The sequence below is a fragment of the Taudactylus pleione genome, unplaced genomic scaffold (genome assembly GCF_031769625.1).
Source record: "Taudactylus pleione unplaced genomic scaffold, aTauple2 ptg000372l, whole genome shotgun sequence".
Taxonomy (NCBI): Eukaryota; Metazoa; Chordata; class Amphibia; order Anura; family Myobatrachidae; genus Taudactylus; species Taudactylus pleione.
The window spans coordinates 17,315,747-17,329,700 of NW_028284773.1; the positions used below are offsets into that span (position 1 = coordinate 17,315,747).

At 45.9% G+C, this 13,954-nt stretch overlaps 1 protein-coding gene across 1 annotated transcript in view; it reads left to right on the forward strand.

Annotated features, from left to right (window-relative positions):
* The first annotated feature begins 1,698 nt into the window (after positions 1 to 1,698).
* Positions 1,699 to 13,954, forward strand: part of PIGZ (phosphatidylinositol glycan anchor biosynthesis class Z (Gwada blood group)) — an 83,566-nt gene continuing 71,310 nt past the window's right edge. Inside the window, exon 1 of the mRNA XM_088444849.1 lies at positions 1,699 to 1,959. The gene's annotated coding sequence lies outside the window, so the exon portion shown is untranslated. The remainder of the gene's footprint in view (positions 1,960 to 13,954) is intronic.

Below are 13,954 nucleotides of genomic sequence, written 5' to 3' on the forward strand. Positions count from 1 at the left end.
GTGCTAGGGGACACCACCCAAAATCTTGCCTGGGGCATCAAACTGGTTAAGGCCGGCTCTGGAGGGTTATCTAGGAACCCACGAGAACCTAAACTAGCTTTGTAAAACTGTACTATTGTCTGGGAAATGTAGATAAAGAGATGGCTCAGTGGATTTTCCAACTTGTAGGATATGTACTCTGCACTGCATGCTACTCTGGAAGGGGCAATATATATATATATATATGTGTGTGTGTGTTGGGGGGGAGACAGAGATTATTTTAGGTGGGAAGGAAGGGGGGGGGACTTGTGGTATTGAGTTCAATGATAAATGAGATCTTCATTAGCCATCTGAATTGCTTAGACTGCAGTGTGTTCAGTGCATTAAGGACAGTGAACAGGGGCAGGAGTGACTGACAAATGAGGACATAGAGGCGGCAGGAAGATATTAATGTTACCTGCTCTTCTCCCACCACAGGGCTTGTTTTCCCTAATTACGATATATGCAGACGTCAATTTAAAAAAAAAATTCTCTGTGTATTGGGAAGTGATATTTACACTACTTAGGGGCACTGCTGGAGAAATCTGATATTTCTCGATGGACTGAAGCAGTGAAAATCGTGTTATCTTTCCCAAGATCTACATTGTTTTGGTGCATACACAGTTAGGTGGTAAAAAAAAAAGCTGGTGCATGCACAGTGGAGAGGGTGACACCAGAGATCGGGTCATTATATCACTGTTTTCCACATCATGATTTTTGGTTTTATTCTATCAATATACCATGGCCCTAATTCAGATTTTGGAATAGAGTAATAAAGAATAACTATGCATCTTAGTAAAACCATGCTGCACTGCAGGTGGGTCAGATTTAAAATGTACAGAGAACGTGATGAGTAAACTCCAGTGCCGCCTCTTTCTGCTATTGTATGTATATATATATATATATATATATATATATATATATATGAAATAAGGTCAGCACTCCACAAATGAAACACGCTATAAAGCCAATTTGCTAAGCGACGTTTCAGATGTTTAATGCAACTTTCTTCAAGGCATCAACTTGAAGGAATATGTATTGAACATCTGAAACGTCGCTCAGCAAATTGGCTTTTCAGCGTGTTGTATTTGTGGAGTGCTGCCCCTATTTCCTATACTATTGGAGTATCCTGCATTCGTGCTGAGCACTTTGTGGATGTTAGTGCACCCCAGCAGTTGGAACATATGAGGGACTGCCGATCCCTGGACTGTATATATGTGTATGTATATATAATATATAATATATATATATATATATATATATATATATATATAATATGCACAGTACCAAATTCGTCCACAAGACGGCGCTATCACACTACACAATTATTCATTTTGATGCATAATTCATTTGTAATCCTTATTTTCAGTTAAACACCTGACTAAGTATAACTGTATCATTTTAATAACGCCTCCATTATCTCCTTCCGTTTTATAACACATCCTTGGTAAAAGTGCTTTTCAGGAAGAGTCTGTACTGAATACATTACATAGACCATATAGACAGACTAACATCTTTCATATTGCAGGCAAATGACTGACATACTAGGAATGAAAGAGAGTGCCGTATATGTTTCGGCTGTCCGTGCAGAATAGGATAAGGGACTATTATCTGTGGTTGAGCCCCTTGATTGGATTGTCTCTGCTGCAGACTATAATGGTGGGAAGAAGACTGTAGACACGCGTACGTGGAATCTTTTAGGTACCTACAATGGTTTTCAGTGGCAGCAGAGGATATGATGAATTCTCTATGACAAATATACTCCAGTCCTCATGCATATGCATGGCATAGCCAGTCTTCGCTGCTCTATAGCCGGGGGCACTGGTGGAGAATAATGGAAAACATTTCATTCTTTCGGGGACCATGCTGACAGATCCAGCAAACTGCAGCACATAGCGTTCTGTTCCATAGGGAGATCAGATCATCCTCAGGACACGGGAGGTAGGTGACATTTAATGCAGTAGAATATTAATTTTATTATAAAAGCAGCATATCCTGACTGAGATCCTGTGCGCTGCTCAGTAAATTATTGTGTGCGTTTCCCAGACACGGCCAAGTGCGCATCACACAGCACTGCAGCAAGCAAATACAGTATATACATACAATTGGTGCAGATAGTTGCAGGGCAGATGAGGTTAATAAAGCCACCACCAGCACTTACTGCCTGTTCCATGGCGCCCCCCAGTGGTCAGAGCATCACAGAGAGGATCAGTTTATATAATCTGGTTTAATCTCGTTATCCTCTAACTCCCACGCTCCTGGCATCTTGAATCTCTGTAGCACGAAAATCAATCTCTCTCTCTCTCTCTCTCTCTCTCTCCCTCTCTCTCTCTCTCTCTCTCTCTCTCTCTCTCTCATTAACTGCCTGTGCATTGCTAAAATTGCAGTTCTGCAGCTTTTCTTCATATCTTAGACAGCATAACTGATGGTCATACTGCCATGGTGTCTGCTCCATGAATTTAGTATACAGCAGGGCAGAGTATTTATTGTGTTAGCAGCAGTCTGGACCATTAGCCTGAATAATAAATAGTCATTTAATAATCTATGTTCACCAAATCCTACAACTACCTGGATACATTCATTATGAAACCACCTTAAATTTGGTCTTTAAGGTGCATTTTTACCTCTGGCACAAACGTGATAATTTCACAAGATTTATGAAATTTTCTTATTTATCAAAGTCCCTCTGCTGCTGAAGACTTATCAACAGCAATGATGGGTGAGAGCATTCACCAGGGGCATTCCGTGCCGGGGAATCCTATTATTATGGACAGCTTTGGGGAATCGTTAATTTTTTTGTATTATTATTTATTTAAAGAAAACAAAACAGTAACAGTTGATTTAATTTTGTTTAATTGATCTGGAAGTGGAAGCCAGAGTCATGCCACCAGGACCAGGACACATGTAATAGCCATAGCCGGTTTACACCTGTGCTTCTTGACATCTAACTGGCGTGGCAGTGAAGTTATTGTGCAGCGCCCAGCTCCCAGTCACGGAGGAGGAGTTAGCAGTGCAGGGAGAGTCTCTGGGGGCAGCCCGGCATCTCCGAGAGTGCTGGGCACGCCCATAGGGTGATGAAACCAGGGTTGTGCCACAAGGTCATGCCCATTCCCCGCGAGGCCACTCTTTCTGTTTAAACGGGTGGTCTATTTGTTGCACTGGGTGTCACCGACTCCAGTGACGCCAATTCACAGGACGTCACAGTACTTCAAACAAAGAAGCCAGCAGCAGGGGGTGGGTGTTCCTGAGGATCACCCATCATTGCTGCCTGGGGATGTGGAGAGGATGTGGGGAGAAGCATTGCTGGAGTGAGGAAGATTCTCATCCTACAGCCATGGCCAAGTAGAGGAGAAGGACAGTGGGGGAGGAGCAGCGGGTCAAGAGGGGCTTGCAAGGCACTTTCAGCCCGACAGCTGAAGGAAGATTACCTTCCAGCACCCGAAAGTGGGCGTTTCTGACACGGTCACGTCAAAGGCAACCGGCCAAGTGGTTAAAGCTGTAGAGATGGTGATACATATAATATGGTAGTGATACATGTAAATACTGTCTTTACATCATTGGGTTGCAGGAAACTGCTTGACAATGAATTTCAAATATCAGTTTGTGACATAATAAAAAGGCCAGTGATACCCTCTACAATTTGCCCAATGTAATGTGTCAGTGATTTTCACATTGTTGTAATGTACCTAAAACAGGCAAAGTTATTCTGAGCAAAGCTAAATGTAAAGCTGCATACACACACAACGATTTTTTAATGAACGATTTTAGTAAACGATTTTTTCCCTTGAAAAAATTTACTAAAATCGTTTACTAAAGTTGTTCATTTACTAAATGTCATGAACGATTTTTATGAACTACAAACGATTTTTGCATATTCCCTTAATGAAAATCGTTGAGTTGACAAGTCTGACTGAACGACAAACTACAAACGTGAACGCGCATGAACGATAATCGTTCATCGTTTGACTCAGAAAGTGAACGATTTATGCAAACAATTATCATTAAACGATATCGTTTAACGATAATCATTAAAAAAATCGTTGTGTGTGTATGCAGCTTATGAAATATATGTAGAATGTTGGCTGTAGTAGTAAATGATGTGTTGTACATGTTAATGACTCGGTTTCTCTTTGTTCCTGAGAAGTTGTAGTAACCTATTGTTACAGAACAATATCACTTTGTATAACAAGAATACAGGTTGGTTTGATATCTCGCCATTCAATATGTTGACACCGTAATGTTCACACTCGGCATGTCTACATGTTCAAAATGATGACACTGATGTAATGTTCACACTCAGCAAGTCTACATGTTCAAAATGATGACACTGATGTAATGTTCACACTCAGCAAGTCTACATGCTCAAAATGATGACACTGATGTAATGTTCACACTCAGCGTGTCTACATGTTCAAAATGATGACACTGATGCAGAGCCGTAACTAGACTTTTTGGTGCCCTGTGCCAGAAAGAGCATTGGTGCCCCCCTCATTTTTCAAAGGGACATAATGCACCCAAAAAAGGGGAATGACCTCATGGGGAAGGGCCAGGGAAGAGATAGGGGAGGCCAGGAGATGCTGGGGATGAAATAAGAGGAAGCTACAAGCAAGAATGATAATAAATAGAAATTTGACAGGCCCAAACAGCGCCCCCTGACCTGTGGTGCCCTGTGCGATGGCACCGGCCGCACTACCCTAGCTATTGCCCTGCTGACATATACCTGCAAGCGGGTCCTTCCTCCTCCACGGAGTCTTTGCTTTCAATGTGCGTTGCCATGTTCCCGAAGATGGTCAACGTCAGATTGTAAAACCGGCACAGAAATCAAAAGGCAATTTGGCATTTTTTATTCAGACACTGGGATTGAAAAAGACTTTAGCAGACAATTCAATAAGGACATACCTACTCTCCCGGAAGGTTGCGGGGGACTCACGATGTTTTGGGTAGTCCCCCATACCCTCCGAAGAGTGGACGGATCTCCTGCATCCCGCACACTTCCTAGTGAAGCGAGCAGGATGGGAAGATAATACCCAAATCGCCGGTCCGTATTAGTGGACCGGGCAAAAATTATGCAAATGATGTGAGACCCAGGCCCTGCCCGCTGAGATGGTCTGCTGCTGCAGCCTTGGTAATCCGGATAACCATAACCCAGAACTCACAAATCTTGTAAGAAATTTAATGTAGGTCTTAACAACTGAAATCCACTGTGAGGAGACTTGCATATATACTGTATACAGTGCATCCAGAAAGTATTCACAGCGCTTCACCTTTTCTACATTTTGTTATGTTACAGCCTTATTCCAAAATGGATTAAATTAATTTTTGTCCTCAAAATTCTACACACAATACCTCATAATGACAATGTGTAAAAAGTTTTTTTGAGATTTTTGCAAATTTAATAAAAAAAAAACCCTAAGAAATCACATGTACATAAGTATTCACAGCCTTTGCTCAATACTTTGTTGATGCACCTTTGGCAGCAATTACAGTCTCAAGTCTTTTTGAATATGATGCCACAAGCTTGGCACACCTATCTTTGGGCAGTTTTGCCCATTCCTCTTTGCAGCACCTCTCAAGCTACATCACGTTGGATGGGAAACATTGGTGCACAGCCATTTTCAGATCTCTACAGAGATGTTCAATCGGATTCAAGTCGGCTCTGGCTGGGCCACTCAAGGACTTTCACAGAGTTGTCCTGAAGCCACTCCTTTGATATCTTGGCTGTGTGCGTTATCCTGCTGAAAGATGAACCGTCGCCCCAGTCTGAGGTCAAGAGCGCTATGGAGCAGGTTTTCATCCAGGATGTCTCTATGCATTGCTGCATTCATCTTTCCCTCTATCCTGACTAGTCTCCCAGTTCCTGCCGGTGAAAAACATCCCCACAGCATGATGCTGCCACTACCATGCTTCACTGTAGGGATGGTATTGGCCTGGTGATGAGTGGTGCCTGGTTTCCTACAAACATAATGCCTGGCATTCACGCCAAACAGTTCAATCTTTGTCTCATTAGACCAGAGAATTTTGTTTCTCATGGTATGAGGGTCCTTCAGGTGCATTTTGGCACACTCCAGGCAGGCTGCAATGTGCTTTATCCTAAGGAGTGGCTTCCGTCTGGCCACTCTACCATACAGGACTGATTGGTGGATTGCTGCAGAGATGGTTGTCCTTCTGGAAGGTTCTCCTCTCTCCACAGAAGAATACTATAGCTCTAACATCAGGTTCTTGGTCACCTCCCTGACTAGGGCCCTTCTCCCCCGATCGTTCAGTTTAGACGGCTGGCCAACTCTAGGACGAGTCCTGGTGGTTCTGAATTTCTTCCATTTACGGATGATGGAGGCCACTATGCTCATTAGGACCTTCAAAGCAGCAGATATTTTTCCGTACCTTTCCCCAGATTTGTGCCTTGAGACAATCCTGTCTCGGATGTCTACAGACAATTCCTTGGACTTCTTACTTGGTTTGTGCTCTGACATGCACTGTCAAGGGAATCGTTATGAAATATTGGCGGCCGCATGGCCGGCGGTTCGATTCCCGGCAGCGGCAGCCCGACACTGGCACAGATCCCAGCAGCGGCAGCCTGACAGCGCGGGAAATCCCGATCATCCCCAGGTAAGTATTAACTAACCTAACCTACCCCCCTAACCTTAACCCTCCCTTAGGGGTGCCTAACCCTAACCTCCCCCCCAATTGCCTAACCCTAATCCCCCCCCTTCCCCGCTACCTAAACCTAAATCTCCCGGGGGGGTGCCTAACCCTAAGTCCCCCCCGGGGGTGCCTAACCCTAACCCTCCCTCCCCCTAGCCTAACCCTAACCTCCCGGGAGGGTGCCTAACCCTAAGTCCCCCCCGGGAGCCCTAAACCTAACCCTTCCCCCCGTGGTGGTCCGCTTGCGGCGCCCGGCATCCCTTCGATCGGGATGCTGGGCGCCGGTCTCCCAGCATCAGGGAAATGAGCGACGTCTACATCTAGACGCCGGGCATTTCACCCTCGTCGGGAAGCCGGCTGTCGGTAAAATGTCAGCTGGCTTCCCGATTGCATCCCCTGTCAAGTTTGGGACCTTATATAGACAGGTGTATGCCTTTCAAAATCATGTCCAATCAACTGAATTTACCATAGATAGACTCCAATTAAGCTTTAGGAACATCTCAAGGATGATCAGTGAAAACAGGATGCACCTGAGCTCAATTTTGAGCTTCATGGCAAAGGCTGTGAATACTTGAGTACATGTGACTTCTTAGTTTTTTAAATAAAATTTGCAAGAATCTCAAAAAAACTTTTTACGTGTTGTCATTATGGGGTATTGTGTGTAGAATTTTGAGGACAAAAATGAATTTATTCCATTTTGGAATAAGGCTGTAACATAATAAAATGTGGAAAAAGTGAAGCGCTGTGAATAATTTCCGGATGCACTGTGTATGTATATATATATAATATTTATTTTTTATTTTTTCCCATTGACGATCAGAGATAGTGACAGTTCAAGTTCATATTGGCAGACTGCAGTGAAAGTAGATAGAGAGCAAAAATGTCCTTCAGTCAGCAGTTTATATACAGTATATCAGAATGAGTGTTACTGAACATTGCAGTAGAGATGCATGGTGAGTCAAAAGAAATGATGGCCCAGGAGAGCGAAGTGTTACAAACAAGTTTTTGCAAAAAAAGTTTCACCTCCTGTAAATAACGTCAAAGCTCACCATCCACCAGGGTCCATTTCTCCCGAAGGGTGGTAAAGGAAGACACTTCACCTGTGTGGGAATGAGTGATGGTGTAGACCTAGGGGGAAGTCAGGGTTGTAGAAGAGAGAGGTAAATGACGTTGACAAATAATTTATGCGTTTGAGGGTCCTGTGCTTTTTCCAGCAGGACAGTGTTGGAAAAATCATTGGGTTGGTCATAGTCAGAAGAGTAGTTACCCAGGGAGTTATTTTGATAGGGATAGGTAGAAAACTATCTTTAATACTGATCCTTTGTTTGGTGTCTGTACCTCCAATCCACTGAACTATGTGATTGAGAATGACGGCGTGTTAGTTGGTTTGTTGTCTGTACCTCTAGTGACTGAGAAGGACGGCGTGGTGGTAGGTTTGATGTCTATACCTCTAGTGACTGAGAGTGAAGGTGTGGTGATAGGTTTGGTGTCTGTACCTCTCAGTGACTGAGAATGAAGGTGTGGTGATAGGTTTGGTGTTTGTACCTCTAGTGACTGAGAATGACGGTGTGGTGGAAGGTTTGGTGTCTGTATTTCTCAGTGACTGAGAATGACGGTGTGGTGGTAGGTTGGGTGTCAGTACCTCTCAGTGACTGAGAATGACGAAGTGGTGGTACGTTTGGTGTCTGTACCTCTCAGTGACTGAGAATGACGTGGTGGTAGGTTTGGTGTCTGTACCTCTAGTGACTGAGAATGACGTGGTGGTAGGTTTGGTGTCTGTACTTCTAGTGACTGATAATGATGGCATGGTGGTAGGTTTGGTGTCTGTACCTCTAGTGACTGAGAATGAGGGCATTGTGGTAGGTTTGGTGTCTATACCTCTAGTGACTGAGAATGACAGCATGGTGGTAGGTTCGGTGTCTGTACCTCTACCCCACTCAATTATGTGACTGAGATTGCGGCATGGTGGTAGGTCAAAATGTTAGTGAGATGAAGACCACCTTGGTGTTTAGGCCTGTAAATGAAACAGTGGTCTCTTGTTACCTCATACAAAATAAAATCTTGAATTATCTTATGGAGATCATTAAAAAAAAGAAAGTGGGATATCATATGTATGGGTAATGCATGTAATAAATAAAGTATCCTAGGAAGAATATTCATTTTGATTATGTTAATATGCCACAACCATGAAACTCACATAGGAACCCAGCACTGCAAGTCCGATCTAATTTCCCTAAGTAGTGGTTCAACATTGAATTTCATCAATTCAGAGTTCTCACATGTTAGAAACACACCCAAATATTTAATGCGAGAGGGGTGTCATACAAAGGGAAAATCTTGTTTCAACACAATTACTAGGGGCAGAGGGGTGTTTACATTTAGTGTTATCGATTTAGAATAATTAATTGTGAAATTGGATCAAAAGGAAATTCTGTCTCTGATATGTTTAAAAAACTAGGGGCACAGAGAGCGGAGTGGGGTTAGAACAAAGTAACCAGGCCTGTCTGAGGGCCCAGGTCTGCCAGGGAAGTTCCCCCAAGATGGTGTGTTCACACCCACATAATATGGCCCCCATAGTCCCAACTGGGCATGCTCACGTTTCCACACACTTGGCTCCCCCTCAGTACTAGGTCCAAATGAGCTCTTAACTGCCCTGGCAACAGCTGCACTACATAAACCTCCCCCTCTGCTCCTCCACATACTGTATATGCACCCCCATGGGTCTTCTCAGAAATCTAGACACAAACCTAGATGAGGATGGAAAACTTCTTTCTGGTAATAATGCAAGGTGGGTGTTTATTCCATCATATTTATACAGGGTGTTTCATTCACTATTGACCCAGTGGCGTATCTAAACTGGGTGCCGTGTGTGCGGGGCACACGGGCCCCGGGTCCAGGGGGGCCCCGCACCGCACACTCTGCACCCATATTTTGTTTAACTTACCTGTCCGTGGACCCGTTCCGGGTGTTGGCACTGCCGCGACCATTTTTCTGGTGTTCTACGCATGCGCAGTGGACTCCGGGCACACTCTAGGGCCCAGAGTCTACAGAACGCCGGAAAATGGCAGCCGCAGCCAAGTTTCCTGCGTTCTGCGCATGCGCGGTAGACTCTGGGCACACTCTAGTGACCGGAGTCTTCTAATGCTCCGGTGGCTGGCCAGCCGGTCAGTTGGCTGCCGACCACCGGGGGAGAGGAGGGGGCCCCGCACGGTAAGTGCACACGGGCCCCCTCCTCTGTTAAGACGCCCCTGTATTGACCCCAAAGTTTTTATCATAACTTTTGACGTAATCGTGAAAGTAATGTAGTGAAATTTGACACAGACATACCTTGGTCTATGAGAAACATTATTACCAGTTAATTATATAGCACACGCATATTCCACAGCTCTTTACAGAGAATATTTGGCCATTCACATCAGTCCCTGCCCCAGTGGGAGCTTACAATCTATGTTCCCTACCACATACACACTAGGGTTCATTTTTTTGTTTGGGGCCAATTAACCTGCCAGTATATTTTTTTTTAGTGTGGGAGGAAACCGGAGCACCCAGAGGAAACCCATGCAAGCACAGGTAGGGGCAGTGGTGGGAATGGAACCCACGATCTCAGTGCTGTGAGGCAGTAACGCTAACCATTACACCGTCTGTGCTGCCCAACATGAGGAAATCATAGCAAGTGTTGGTGTGGTTCCCCTATTTACATTTTGGACTATGCTGCAGCACCACCTGGAGCCGCTACTACTTGTCAGTAGGTATTCCTGCTTCTGACAGTGGTGTTGTGTACAGAGGCGTCCACATTCATCGTGTCTGTGAGTTACATGCCGATATGAACCTTTATCAAATCAGTTTTCCAATACGTCTGGACAATAAATGTGCGTTGTTCAGCTGTGTACCGGTCCGTATCAGCACATAACACACAGACACGAAGTGGAGCTGTGTCAAATTTTATTAAATTACGTCAATTACTTTAAAAGTTATAAGAAAAACTTTGGGGCCAATAGCGAGTGACACACCCTGTACCTTTGCTGTATGTGCTAAACCAATTGGTTCCTGTGATAATGTTGCCGGTGGTTTCCACAGGTTGTGAAAGCAGATTCTATGGGTATATGGTGTTAAAAACATAGAGACATACAAACGTGTATAGATTTAACATTTCTTTATATTCAAAGGTAAAAACATTACCGTATATACTTGAGTATAAGCCGAGTTTTTCAGCACATATTTTGTGCTGAAAAAGCCCCCCCTCGGCTTATACTCGGGTAATGCCCGCATGTACGCAGCTGAGTAGCGTACCATGCGGGCCGCGGTGCAGACTGTGTCTCTGTGACACAGCTGCACCGCGTCTGTACCGCTGACCGGACGGAGTTCGGTCAGCACTACACACTGCCAAACACACAGCTGCCGGAGCCGGCAGCTGTGTGTTTGTTGTAATCAGCAGCCGATGAGAGTCTGTCAGACTCTCATCGGCTGCTGCTGCTCCCACTGCGGGAGCCATCTTCCGGCTCCCGCAGTGGGTAATGGGAGAGACGTCGTCATGACGACGTCTCTCCCATAATGCAAAGCGGCCGGAGGAGCCAGTAGTAGCGTCGGGACCAGGAGCAGGGTTTCAGGTAAGTGTTTTTTTTTTTTTATTATTATTACATCTCTCTCTACTGGGGGGGCTACTGCTGGGAGCAGTACCAGGGGGGGGGATTACTACTGGGGGCACTACCAGGGGGGGATTAATACTGGGGTCACTACCAGGGGGGGATATTGCTACTGGGGGCACTACCAAGGGGGGTATTACTACTGGGGGCACTACCAGGGGGGGTATTACTACTGGGGGCACTACCAGAGGGGGAATATTACTACTGGGGGCAGTACCAGGGGGGGATTAATACTGGGGGCACTACCAGGGGGGGATATTGCTACTGGGGGCACTACCAGGGGGGGTATTACTACTGGGGGCACTACCAGGGGCTATTACTACTGGGGGCACTACCAGAGGGGGAATATTACAACTGGGGGCAGTACCAGGGGGGGAGGATTACTACTGGGGCAGTACCAGGGGGGGATTAATACTGGGGGCACTACCAGGGGGGGATATTGCTACTGGGGGCACTACCAGGGGGGGGGGTTTACTACTGGGGGCACTACCAGGGGAGGTATTACTACTGGGGGCACTACCAGAGGGGGAATATTACTACTGGGGGCAGTACCAGGGGAGGGATTACTACCAGTAGCTGCTGCATTTCCCACCCTAGGCTTATACTTGAGTCAATAAGTTTTCCCAGTTTTTTGTGGTAAAATTAGGTACCTCGGCTTATATTCGGGTTGACTTATACTCGAGTATATACGGTAAATACATAATGACATTGATGACTGAAATCAAGCTAGAACCAAGGCTATACGTACAGACACACAATCCACACTGTAAAGGAGATGTCCTTGCTCCCTACTCAATTCAGATAAGCATATGTAATAATGGTTCTTAGGGCCTGATTCAGAGTTGGGAATAGAGTGAGATCTTTCTCTCAACTGATCATCTTGGTGAAACCATGTTGCACTGCAGTTGGGGCAGTTTTAAAATGTGCAGAGAGATTTAGATTGGGAGGGACGTGTCCAAACTGACATCTAAAGTGCAGTGTAATAATAAAGCCATAGCCGGCCCTAGGCATAGGCATTCTAAGCAAATGCCTAGGGCATCTGGAATGACTAGGGGCATTCCAGGGCTCTGTAGCTCCCCCCCTGCTGCTACCACGATTGGAGCTCAGCTCCGATCGGGTAGCGCAGAAGTCAGGGGCGGATTGCCTGTTTAATTCATCAGGTGGGGCGACGGGGACATGGGACCCTGTCGTATGTGGCCCCACCCCCAGTAGTGCATCGCCCTATTACAGGCAGCCCACTGGAGACTGACAGCAGCGCAGTCCGCCCGTGGGGGAAATTAAATTGAGAGAGAGGCTGCCGCAGAACTGAAGAAGCTACGTCTCTGCGCTCCGCTGGTTTCATGCTGCATCCACTGTTATGTTATAACCGGCACTGGCTGTCCCCGGCTCGGCCCCTCCTCCCGGACTCTGTAAAGCCTCCTTACCTCACAGCTCAGCCTCCCATTGACAGATCAGGTGCTGCAGACTGACAGACTGACTCCTTGGCTGTCCACAATGCTAGTCCCTTCTCCCACTTAACCAGGCTGCACTGCCAGGGAAAGGCAGCCACTTCTAACGCTGATGATATCCAGCAGCAAGGACTTATCAGGAAGCTACTGTGTGAGTAAACTTTGCTGCAGCAAGTGTTCTGAAATGGTACAGGTAAGTGCTCCCATCCCAGTGTCTGCCCCTTCTCCAGCCTAGTGTCTAGCACCATTACTGACCCCCCACCCCAGTGTCTCCCATCTCTCCCCAACCAGCTCACTGCAACCATCTCAGTGCCCCTACCTAGTACCCCCCCAGCCAGTATGCCACAGTGATCACATCAGCCCAGTGTTCCCCCTTCCACTCCATCTGTCTCCTGCCCACTGCCCCCCATTCACAGTGCCCCCCCATCCAGCCCAGTGTCCTCCACCATCTCCCTCCCACCTCTATCTTACTGCTCCACTTCTGATCCAGCCCAGGACCTCCCCATTCGCAGTGCCCCCCTCCCATTCAGCCCAGTGTCCCCCAACGTGCATGTGTATATATAAACATATATATATATATATATATATATATACACACAGTATATATTTCCTTGTGGCTGGTATTAAACACAAATATATATATATATATATATATATATATGTCTATATATAGTGTATATATATATATATATATATTTTATATATATAATCTTTTGACATCCGCATATAAATACACTAATGCTGGGTACAAACTGGCTGTCATATCGGCCGTTCAATGAATTGGCATATATATTGTGTGCTCGTCGGCCAGTGTGTACACACAGGTAGGGTATGGGATTCTGGCAGTCAGGATCCCTGAGGTCAGAATCCAGACCCCTGCATCCCTACAGGGTTATCATACCAACACTAGGTATCCTAACCCCCCTAACCTCTCCCTCCCTCCCCTAACCCTCTTTGGTGACTAACCCTAACCTCCCCCCCTACTGCTTGAACCTAACCTTCCCCTTCCTGCACCCTAAACCTAACCCTCCCCTTAGTGCCTAACCCTAACCCTCCCCCAAACCCCGCTACTTACCTTTGGTATCTTGGCTTTTGGTATGCCGACGTCGAGTATATCTGCTCATCATGCTGTGTGTATGGGCGGTCAGCCGAGTGCCCTTACACTTGCTGGAGAGGCCAGTAGGGAAGGGGTCACTATATAAC